General features: G+C 40.2%; 1 pseudogene; it reads left to right on the top strand.

Moving 5' to 3' along the window:
- The first annotated feature begins 709 nt into the window (after positions 1-709).
- On the top strand, positions 710-7621 carry LOC108390688 (dynein light chain 1, cytoplasmic-like; annotated as a pseudogene).
- The last annotated feature ends 5176 nt before the right edge of the window (positions 7622-12797 follow it).

Raw genomic sequence — 12797 nt, forward strand, 5'->3', positions numbered from 1 at the left:
AATGTTAATACATGCCTTTCCTGATCCCTCTCTGCAGTGAATTTTAACACTCCAACCTGGGGTCTAATAGCCACTTAATTTCTGATCCACCTCCTCTGAGACCCTGCAACCAACATAGAGACAGAAGATTAGTCCTTTGTGTTTGGTATTCAGTGTGCCAAAATAAGCCTGAACTCTCATAAGCCCACCAAACTATGACATTCTCTTACTACCTTGGTCCTGCCACAGGTCCTGAATAGGACTCCAGTTCTTTCACTAATCCTGGGGCCCTACCCTGAACCCCATCCAAATAAAGGCTTGATGACCACACTAACATTGCTGATCCCCTCTTAACGAGGCTGAGACCCTATCAGTGGAGTTTCCCTTCAAAGCAGATCAGAGCAGGCCTAGTCAAGTCACCTGTCCAGTTGGCCAACTGCAGAATTAGTTGTCAGGACCAGACAAGGCTTAATCAGGCTCTGTTACAGGCTTGATAACACCAAGGTTATCAGAAGTGATGGAGAGAAAAAGCCAAATGCCAACCCACAGAGCCCAAATCTTAAGCCTAGGAAAGGATTTTACTTATAACCAATAGTAGACAATACAGAAAGGTCAGGAACACAGTAAAAGCAGGGAAATAATTTGAGTCAAGAATCAAAATGGGTAAGAAACAAAAAGATTCCAAGGATTTAATTTTGAGGTTACATTCCTATTAGTACTGAGTTAATGAATGACTGAGTTAAAGGCACAAGAATAAGGAGACACTAGAACTTGTCAACCAAAAGAAAACTAAGACAGTTGCTCATAACAATATGTTTTAGTCCCATTTTATAGATAGGAAACTGAGGCTTAAAACCTCAAGTGATTTGCCCAAGGGAGAAACTTACTCAAGCGGCAAGATGTACCCAGCACCAGGCTTAGTATATGACTCCTAATGAACTCTTTATAAATGTTTGTTGATTGAATATAATAATGAACCAAAACTTGAACCCCTAATTTTCTCATTCCTATTTTACATGTTAGTCTTGAGCTTCACTATATGTAATATTTTACATAAACTCAACTCTTCAGTGGTATCTACCATACCACCCTGCCTCCATCCATGTTAAAGAAAAGCTAGTAACTCATGACTGGGGTCAGAGGAATCTAATGTGAGTCAGTTTTGCAGACGCAAATTTTAAAGGAGGAACATGAATCTGCAGAAAGGTCCACCCTTACAGTGGCAATATGTGAAAATGGAAGCCATCTATTTCCATGTTCTTCAGAGAAACCAAATGTGCCTGGCTGGAGAAGTTTACTTCCACACCCCAAAGACAAAATCCCAGCAGACACTATAGTGCTAACTTAAACAGTATCCCTGAAATTACAACCTTTGCATAGAACATTCCTCACTCAACTCTCTCTATATGCCAGAGATGGAGAGTACCTATATGTTAATGCATTGAATATATTAATAATAAACATTTGTTTTGAACTCTATTTTAAATTAGTAATGAGATTTTCAGATGAAGAGCTCACTGGAAGCCTGTGTTTGTGAATAATGTTGGTTAATCATTGAAGTACCCTATGAACTTACCAGGCACTACATAGAAAAAAACATGTGACTAGTGTTTTTTCTTTATGCCCCTGTGTAACTGAGCTACTAGCAGAGGTCTGAGAGCCCATTCTTGGGTAAATGGTAGAATAAAATATACAAAATAACAATAAGTCAAGCCAAAAACCTCAATAGATGGAGACATGAAAGGTTAAGGTTGACATACCTTTTTTAGAGTCGTTGCGATGGGACGAGGCTAAAGAAATGTCACACAGAAGGGAGGTAAAACAGATGAAATTCATCACAGAAGCTGGCTTATGTCAAAATCTCAAAGGTGACTAGGAAGGCCTTTCAAATCTAAATAAAGATGGGAAAATACTAATAATTATGCCTTTAATTTATCACCTTTCAGTAGCTGGAGACATTTTACAAACTTTAACTCATTAATCCTCACAACATGACTGTGAGTCAAGTGGATGACAACCGGTCTACCTTGTTTCATAGAAAAATGACGAGACCAAGGGGATGATATGAGCGGCACAGTTGCTGCACCATGCCTATGAGACAGCCAGGGAAGAAATCCAAGCAGTACCTAGCAATTCTAAAATCCAAACACTAAACCCACAGAAATTCAGGCCTCCAAAAGAAATTTACTATTAGAGCTAATCTAAAATCCTTAAGATTGGAAAGTCATTATCTTCTAATTAGCTGCCATGACTATAATTATCTGAACTGTTCCTTCTAGGTATTAATGAGAATTTTTCATTTTGAAGAGAATCTTAATGCTGTCAGTAATGATAAACATGGAGCCAGAGGATTAAGATCCTAAGCCATTAGAGGCTAAAGATGAGGTCCCTGTATTACACTGTACTTATATTACCCTCAAGTAGTCTGTGTTATTGTTCAAAATATCTGCTGTCACTCTCTGAAGGAGACTGAAATCAGACTGGAACTTGTGACTCGTGTTCCCCTTTTTGCAAAATTAAATATCCCTACTCTGCTGATGTCAGGCTTGATCATATAACTGCCTTTGGCCAATGAAATGCAAGCAAAGTCACATTTGTTCTTTTGAAAGAAAGCTTTAAGAAGTAACAGATGGTTATTAGCTATGTGTATTTCCTCTCTGCTATGAGACCTGCAAGTTGAAAGAAAGACTGTCCCATCGATTCACCCAAAGTCACAGAGCTATGATTTGAACCCAGGCATTTGAGCTCCAGCACCTGCTCTTTTGACCAGAGAAATTATTCCATTATTTTCAGCACTGTAATAGTGGCCTAAAAAAGAAGGATGAATACTCCAGTAGAAACCTTATAATCAGCAACTTCTTTAAGCAGTGGTAAGGTAATAATTAAATGTTTTTATTTTCTGTCTATATGTTTGCTTGAGGTCTTTATGCAAGAGGTGGATTTTTAATGTTAGGTAAAAACCTTTTCATGCTCTAAGAAAGAAGCTCTTTGTCTGATAGGCTAATACCTATCCTCAAGGATTTCAACTCCAATGCTTCACTCCCAACAATAAGGTGACCAACTAGAAACTTTCAAGTTCCATCCTCCTCTTTGTGTAGCCTTTTAACAAGGGTTATTCTTTCCAGTAATTATTTTCCATTGTTCCTGTTTTTTCTACTCTAGAAACAGAGATACAAGCTACAATTTTTAAATATAAATTCCTACCCCAATCTGCCACTTCCCTAGGCTTTCCCATGTCCATCATCAGCATCCCCATTAAGCCAGTTGCTCAGAACCCACATTTGGATTCATACTTGACTCCTCTCTTTCATTCATGCCTTTGCTTAATTCTTTAGCATATACTTCAGCATATCACTATCCAAAATACATCCTACATTCCACTATTTCATGCATATCCTATCACTACTCCCAAACTCTGAACATTAACACTTGCAGGACTATAGCACTAGACTCCCAACTGGTCTTCCTGCTTCCATTCTTGGCCTCCTACAGAACATCTTCCACAGAGCAGCCAGAGCGATCATTTTAAAAGGTGAGTGGGATTGTGCCTCTCCTCCTCTTAACTGTCCATGAGCTTCCCATCCAGTGGCATGCTGGTCACTGTTTAATAATCTCTGTGAAATCACCAGGCACAGGGTTGGGAGGAGATGGTAACAGTCGGATCCTGTGAGGAGTGTAAACAGGCTCCAGGATATCACTGTTCCCACCATACTTGGAAAAAACTCGAGTCCTAACTATGTATTCAAAATCCTACACAGCCTGACCCTGCTTCTCCTAACTTCTCCCTACTCTTTTACTTGTTTGCTATCCTCCAGTCCTGGCCTCTGCATTCCTCCTCAAACATTCCTGGCATATGCCCATCTCAGTGAATGTTCCTCCCACAGATATTCACAGGGCTCCCATCCTCACTTCATTCAAATCTCTGCTCAAATGTTCCTTCCTCAATACACTATGTGAATTAGGATCCCTCCCTCTCCAAATCCTTACCCTTGATAGTTTTAACACTGTGTAACATTGCTTTAATTTTGTCTATTTGTCTATAAATCCTCTGGGGATGTAAGCCCCTTGCAATAAAGGATGCTACTTTGTTCACTGCCATATTCCCAAAATCTGGAAAATCACAGATGCTCAGTAGGCATTTACTGATGGAGTGAATATATGAATGAATGAAGCAACTAATGAATGAATCAACTAGCAAGATTTTTCAAAAGAAGAAGACAGTAATATACCTACTGAAAAGTATGGGGCAAGGACAAGCATCTGTCCTAATGGCATCCCTATAATAGCAGTTAGACCCAAGTTATAACTGCCTTGGCCTGTCAAGTGGGGGCTGGTGGGAACAAATGACAGAAGTGAAGACTAAGTGCAAAAATAATGTGCAAAAGAAATTAGGCAAAGTTCAGTAACAAGGAGCTGAGAGTGGAGTTGTTCTAAAGAAAGAATATGGAAATTCCTCAAAGGGAATTTTGGGTGGCAACATCCAGAGCACAAGGAATGGATCTTGTCCAGGCAACTACAAAAGTCTCTAGCACACCACTTCATTTAATTTTCTAATTAAATTTTCTAAGAATTTCCAAGATCTCTCTCACCCCACTATGTGGCTGTGATTCTCCTAAAATCTCTAAATCAGGCAGGATCCAGAACAGAACACTAATATATGTTATAGATGAAAAAAAAGAACAAAAGAAAATTGAGGACTATTTCCTGACCTTTTTAATGTGTATCAGAGCCCTGTGCTAACAGTTTTATGTGTAATCTCATTTCATTCTCTCAGTGTTATGAGTAAGGTATTTCACAGATGAGGACACAGAAGGTTAGAAAGATCAAATGATTTGGCCAAGGTCACATAGCCACGAGAGCCAAGACTTAAACCCCAATCTGTCAGATTAGAATTCTAATTTTCTTCATTTAAAAGATGTTAAGATGTTTGTTAAGATGCTTGCCTGTACAAAAATTAGGAGTGTTCCTTTAGGTGATGAGAAAACAATTCTAAGCATACATAATATGGAAATTATTTTATAATAAAAACCTAAGAAGATTAAATTAAGCCATAAATGTGAAAGTACCTTTAAAACCAAAAGGACTAATTAGATTGAATATATTATGTTATAATTGGTATAAGGATATTAAAATCAAATATTGACTATAAAATGTTATCAACCCAGTAAAGTAACAAAAAAGAATTGTTTTTATAATAAAGGCATCATAACCTTGAGCTTTCTTTATAGTCGCGCATTTTAGGTGTTGATAGCTCTGTGATCTCCAGCCCAGGGAAGGAGAAAGGAGAGAAAAATCAAGAAAACAATTAAGAAGGTTAAAGGCTGAACGCTGAAAATGCTTAGTGATGATGCGTTTTAGTTATCCTCAACTCAAGTGAGATGTCCATTCAATTTAACCCTCCATTTCCCTTGCAAGGAAAAAGATCAGTAGAGAAGTATTTGCAGGCAGTAAGAGTTTACTTATTTCAAAAACTGTTTTTTTAATGAAGGGGAGGATAATGCAAGGAAATATCTTTTCTTCTCAAAATATTTAAACACCAAAAAAAATGATGCAAACAAATCTACAACTAGTTTTACAGAACCACATATTTATCTATTTGTGAATATTTGTGGGGGGATGGGGAAATGGGGATTGGCTATGTCTACATATACAGTGTCTATACAACATACAGAACAGAAATACTCAGCTAGGACTTTTAGGCACAGACAGAAACCGCAGGTAATCCACATTGACTCATTAAGTAATTACATGACTCTGAGCAAGTTACTTGATTTCCCTTCGCTCTTTGGTCCACCTCCCTCCCCACCCCAGTTGGGCATTACACAGAAACTCCCTGAAAACCAGATGTTACATCAAAGCCAATATTTCCTGGAGGCCAGCCTTGCTGACTTCTTTGAAAAGCACTAAATTTAGAAGTAGCGTGCAAATAACACTGCTCAGATTAAACTTGCTTATTAGTGGTCCAGATGATAATCAAAGGCAAACAGATGGTCGCTTAATGAATGTTATTGGAAGGAAGGCATCTTCAAATATAGGATTTGTGTGAAAAGTTTGCTTTTTCTTACAAGTTATTTTGATGATTATGTTAGAATGCTGGCATCTCTTTTCAGAACATAACTTTGTGGAGTCTCACAGATATGTTGAGCAAGAGCAAAGCTCTGGAGAGCCAATGATCTAATAAGCAAAATTATGAAGTTAAAATGGAGATCAAAAGCCTTAACCAGAAAGCATAAGTTATCAAGAGCCAGAATGTGTATCTTAAGGAATCAGAGATACTGAGTATCCACTGTTGTTTAGAAACCTGACATGTGAAAACAAATCTGTTATCAGTGCCAGAATAAGCAATGGTTGTCCCTCTTCTAAAAGATTTATAATAGGATTCCTTATGACCTGAAGTGCCCTAACATGTTTAAAACAGGATTTCATTTACTTGTTTTTTTCAAGAAACATGTCATCCTCCTTGCTCAGCGAAAAATGTAGTTGGTGGCTCTCATTCCCTTTTATACAGAAAAAAAAAGAATTACAAACTACATCCTAAAACACACAAGATAGCTTTCCACGTAGCTACTGGAGACTCAGAACCAGCATCAACTCATGTAACTGATATTAACTAACACAAATTGTGTTAGTAACACAAATGGTCTTAACTGAGTATTTATAAAATTCTAGGTGTCAGGCACTTTTTACAAAAGATTTTTTCTCTGTCAAAAACAAAAAACTACACACACCAGTTTTCATGGAGTACAACTGGGATTGATAGAGGCACACACAACTCTACTACAGATTATGTATCAGTCAGGGTCAATTCAGGATGCACAATACACGCTAGTTAATTCAATAGAGAAAAATGAATACAGTCTTAACTAGACAAAGTAATTTACCTGGCAACTGAAAGAAGAAAAAACTCTAAGTAATTAGTGGGCTGTTGAGTGTTTACAACCAGGTCTGTGGTTGAGGAAACCTGATTTGGAGCATTTGCCAATTTCCTTAGTGTAAATACTCCCACCATTATGCCAGATCTCCAGCTACCAACTGTTTATCAACTGACTTGTAAAACTCCTTAAAATTTAACAACTAGCTCTCACAAGCTAAATGGGCTGGCTTCACCACTGGGAAGCAATTGCATGAAACAGCTAATACCCCAATGGCTGCAAAACAGAGGCTGGAATTCTTGAAATGTATAAGCTTGGGGAGAGGCCCTGCAGAGCTGAAACAGAGGTCTGAAGAGGGACTGGTGCTCAGCTGGTGTTGGTGAGAGGTGCTAAAAGGAGGCGCTGGAACCTGAGACTCAGCTCCCGCCAGGTCAGAGCCTTGCCAGCGCCTCTGCCTGGAGACCCTTGCAGTGTAGGCTGGCTTCTGCTCCAGGCTGATCAAGTGAGGCTGAAAGGCAGTGATCAAAAATGCAGATACGTCTGAGGCCGTGATCAACAGGCCTCGGTGGAGTGTGCTACTCAAGCGTGGGAGAAATATAACTCAGAGAAGGACATTGTGGCCCATATTAAGAAGGACTTTGACAAGAAGTACAACCCCACCTGGCACTGCATTGTGGGAAGGAACTTAAGTAGTTCCAGGACAAAGGAAAACAAACACTTCATTCACTCTTTTGGGCCCAGTGGCCATTCTTCTGTTCAAATCTGGCTGAAAGCATGGACTATGCCACACACCCAGTGATCCATCCAAAAAGAGGACCACAGCCCACACTCCAAACACCAAAGACTGCAATCCTCAGTCGGGCCTACAGCAACACCTCTTGAAACCTTATCGTGTTGTTTTGTGCATGTAAGTAGGGCAGTATCTGTACTAATTTCTGAGTTATAAAATAATTAACAAAGCAGTTTACGTATGTATTACCTTCTATTCCATGCCTCTCTGCCTCGCTTTTTCCCCCTCAATGGTCATTCCTTTCCACAAAAGAGAGAGAGAGAGAGAGAGAGATGTGGCTGGCGCTGGTATCTCCTAGGTGGAGCACAACGTTTTCAGGAGTCAGAGAAACTGTAACCTGCAGTCAAGGCATTGCTGCGGCGCAACACGCGCAAACAGGAAGCAGATCGGAAGCCAGGGGGAAGCCGACTGGAAGGGAGCCCCTTCTTCCTCCGGCCTCAGCCTCGCGTGGTCTCACTCTCGTTCCCCTGCTGGGAGCGTAGCAGGGAACCGCTGCGAAACGGAGCGGGGTTTGCTGAGTCAGGGCCTCCGCGAGACTTTCTGAGCAGAGTCTAGAAAAGAGGGCTCAGAGCTAAAAGGCAATAGCCTAATAACTGGCACAATTGCAGTCAAAAGAACCATCCTTTATATTTGTATTATTCTTTACAGTTTGCAAAGCTTTTAAAAAATGTATTTGAAATAATAACCACCACTTTCTACTGGGTATTTACAATGCATCGGAAAGCTTGCTAAACTTTACACACAGCGTATCCCATTCGGTTTTCACAATGATCCTACAAGATAGGTATTGTTAACCCCGTTTTATGTATGAAGAAGTGGAGAGCTGCCCAAGATTACACAGGCTCATGACAAATGAATGATCCTCAAGCGTTAAATCCTCTGACCTCGTTTTACCACAGCTGCCTCTTAGCCACAAGGGCTATCATTTTCAGTTAGGAAAGAAACGAAAATGTCAGCACCAACTTCGTTTGAGGTTTACTCAGGAAGATTTACATTACAAAGATTTATATTCTTTAATGGAGTATAGCAAAGATCTGATTTGTCCTGAAAATTCGTACTCTCGGTCATTGCTTCAAAGTATTTCGATAGTATGCAACAATTGCCCTAATTAAGAGGTCTACCTGTTAAAATTGGGATCAGCTAGAAATAACACAAACCGTACAAGTAGTAACCTAAACAATTCAAGAGTTTCATTTTCTTCATGCAAAAGGAGCACAGAGCTTAGCAGCCCAAGAACAGTATGGTAACACTCTGATGCCCTAAGTATCTAGGTTCTTTCTAATTTTCCATTCCATCATTCTTCCTTTCCTCAAGCTGCCTCACTGTGGCAAGGCTGTTCCTTCATATCAAATACTGAGTCCATGGTCTAGCTGAAAAAAGGGGAGGAACAAAGGGCAGCTAATTCTGTTCCTTTTAAAGAATTGTCTCAGAAGCCCCTCCCAGGAACCTCTGCTGGCATTTCATTGTCCAGAACCGTGTCACATGGCTACTCACAGCTGAAGAAGGCTGGGAAATGCTTTCTTCTAATTAGAAATGCTTTTCTAATTAGGCATATTTCCACATAATAAAATAGGGGTTCAGTTAGTTTGAAAAACAGAAAGAATGGATATTGGTTGAGCAATTAGTCACATCAGTCACAAAAAGTAAGCAAAAAGGATCCCAGCTCACCTCCCCTTCACTTATTCTTGTCGGCCTTTTCCTAACCTCTTCACTTCTCAATGATTCTGTGACCCAGACTTCCTCAGGCAGCCTCAGTGGAAAGTGCTCATTCCTTTGTCCCTATAAACTCTGTCATACGTGCCTCCCATGATTCCTGACTTCAGTTTGCAAAATGTATCAGTATAAACAACTTACTTGTTTTCTGGCATATTCTTCAGCACCCCTTCAGTTCTTAATTCTCAATTTAGGCACAGCTGCTCCTGAACCTAAAGTTCCCGGAAGCCCCCTTTCAGGTTTTCTTTATGTCAAAACCTTGTCCTTTTCAGTAATTCTCTTCCACTTAACATTCTTGAGGGTTTGGAACTACAGCTCAACCATAATGAGTAGTTTTATGTCAAGAGGGGCATATTAACCTCAGTGTGGCATGTAGAATGATATCTTCCTTCTACAGACTATCTACTCTCCTTTTTATCAAAGGCAGTTGTGAATTTGAAGAATGAGGGTGAGAAGACCCTAAGAGTTCAGCCTGGGGGTGACTTACTCTCTGTCACTCCTTTGTACTGTCTTAACCGTGAAAAATAGAACCTTAAGCTATAGGCAGATTTCAGAAAGATGGAAAAGTACCCCTTCCTTCTCTCTCTCAGTCCAAGACATGACCATGAGAATCAATGACCAAGCTCCAGTGGCCAAAGACTCACTAGAAAGATGTGAGGCAAGAAGCAGGTGACACAGCATAACGAGTATGCAATGTCTTAGCCTTCATTTTAGCAGATTGATGCATGTGTGTTATGACTTAATTCCACACACCTATATGACCACAGCAGGCCCTTATGCCTTTCATGTCCTCAGATCTTCTTCATACTTTTTTTTCACAACAGTTCTACATTTACAGAGCAATTAAGCAGTGGAGTTCGCATAGCCCTCCCCCTTACACAGTATACCCTATTGTTAACATCTTATATTTGTATGGTACATTTGTTACAATTAATGAGGCAATATAGATACATATTATTGAATAAAGTCTACACTTATTAACATTTCCTAGTTTTTACCTAATATCCTTTTTCTGTTAGAGGATCCCATCCAGGGTACCACATTCATTCCCGTTAGTCATCATATCCCTTTAGGCTCTTTTTGGCCATGACAGCTTCTCAATCTTTCCTGGTTTTTAATGACCTTGACAGTTTTGAAGCATACTGGTTAGCTATGTCATAGGATGCTCCTCTATTGGAATTTGTCCAATGGTTTTCTCATGTTAAGGCTGTGGTTATGGATTTGAAAGGAAGATCACAGAGGAAAAGGGCTATTTTCAGATGATATCAAGAGTACATACAATCAAATGACTAATTATTATTGATGTTAACCTGGATCACCTGGCTAAACAAGTGTTTATCTGCTCTAAAGTTACTCGTTTCTGCCTTTCTGCACTATCTACATTGTTCCAGGGAGCCAATGTGTGTGACCCACACACAAGGAGGGAGGAATTTAACTCTTCTCCTTTAGAACAGAGGATTTACACAACTTATTTGGATGTCTTCTGCAGGGAAGATTTGGCTCTTCTCCCCCATTTATGTATTTATCAATCATTTATCTATATCAGTATGGATTCATGGATATTGGCTTTATACTTTGGGTTATAATCAAATGCTACTTTATTTTGTTTCTCAAATTGTTAATGCTTCAGCTATTGGCATCTCTTTTGATTGACTCCTGTACCCCTTTGACATACACATACCAAAGTGGGTTTGTTTTTCAATTAGTTTTTTTTTTAAGCTTTCCCTTACTTTTTGCACACTAAGAGATGCATCAGGCTCATTTTGTACCATTTCCTCACCCAGTCCTGGAATCAGCCATTTACCCAATTACATTTTCATTTTTAATCTCAATTTTAGTTCTTGGAAATTCTGAGAAATGGTTTCCTACTAGCAATTAGCAGCCCTGGCAGCACAGACAGTGGGAGGAGCAATAAGAAGCAATCCTGTCCCCATCCTCGTCCCTCTTATAAGACACAGAATGATCTGCAGCAGAGGGGCCATGGGCAACAGCTCCAGAGGACTGGCATGGAAGAAATAGCTTCTAGCTCATGAAAGAAGCCCAGAAGGAGGCCCAGCCCATGGAGAGGGCTCCAGTCCTACTCAAACCTGGCACAGGGCACTGGGTGCCAACACCAACTCACAGCCTGCTGGCCAAAATCGAGTATTTGTAGTAGGAATAAATATTTGAGTAACATATAAATGTATTAGCACCTCGGAAGTGGGACATTGATGTTGCTGCTATATTTAAAAAGTGAGGTGGGGTGTTCATTATTCAATAAATAAACATGAGTTTCCTACTTCCTTCTGCTTCCAATAAAGAAGAGATGAGAAGCAAACACAATAAAATAAGTTCAAAAATTGCAGACAGAGAAGAAAGGAAGGGTTTCACACCCTAAAAGAAGGAAGGAAGAGTTTCATATTTTTATTTCTGAAATTCCCAAGAGGTGAGCCACACTTGAAAACTGTCAGAGGGGGGAAAGTCCACAGGAGGAAGTCACTACCCAACCCCCTAGAGTGGGTGCTCTCCCTCGAGAAGAACCTCTTCTCTCTCTTTGCTGCAGGGAAAGATCCTTGCATCTCACTTTGAAAAAAGAGGATACCAATCCAGCATATCTATGTCCTCCAAAAATGGTTCAAACCCTGGTGTCAAAAAAGAGAAGGATGAACATAGCCCAGGGAAAGTCTCTGGTAAACATGGAAATATCCACATTGCCCCTCAGAATATCAGGATACTCTGGGGAGAGTTTTCAGGGTATGTAAAGTGGTCAGCAGTTCTCTCAGGGAAGCAGGGTCAAGGTAGAGGTACTCATTACCAGTTTCCTACAGGCACATGATGTATGTGGGTGGGACCACCTTGCAGAGAAGGGGATCCAGAGAATTGTGCTCCTGAAGGCACCAATAAATGGATGTAGGGAAAGAGAGCCAGACAACCGGCTGGAGTTTCCCTTCTGGGTTCTCAGAGGCTGCTTCCTCCAGAAAGCCTCCCTGTTCCATGAGCGGACCCTGGCTGCGCTTCCCTGAGCACCGAAGGCGGTGAATTCTCATTCACTTACCAACAAGTGTTTACTCAGCCCTGATATAAGTCAAGCACTGGGCTAGGTGCTAGGGATAAAGAGATTAATTATACCCCGTGGTCTCAAAACTGACACACCAGGGGATGTGAGGATCACACACATATCAGCATGCAATTATAATCCCTCTGCCATGACAGGTGACAACAGGCAAGAAAGAATAAGAATAATTGCCCAGGCTAGGAGGCAAAGGAAGGCAGTGTGGATCAGGAAGCATCTAAGCAGAATTTTAAAGGATAAAAAGTAATCCTCCAAACACCTCCTTGATGCTCCTTCATACTATCTATTATATTATCATATTCTTCTCTTTCCTTTACTCGGCCATTTTCTTCTCTTCAGCTTCCTTCTAGATACTTTTTTGACTTTCTCATTATGTCAGTTGGGATTCCAC

The sequence above is a fragment of the Manis javanica genome, chromosome 5 (assembly GCF_040802235.1).
Source record: "Manis javanica isolate MJ-LG chromosome 5, MJ_LKY, whole genome shotgun sequence".
NCBI lineage: Eukaryota > Metazoa > Chordata > Mammalia > Pholidota > Manidae > Manis > Manis javanica.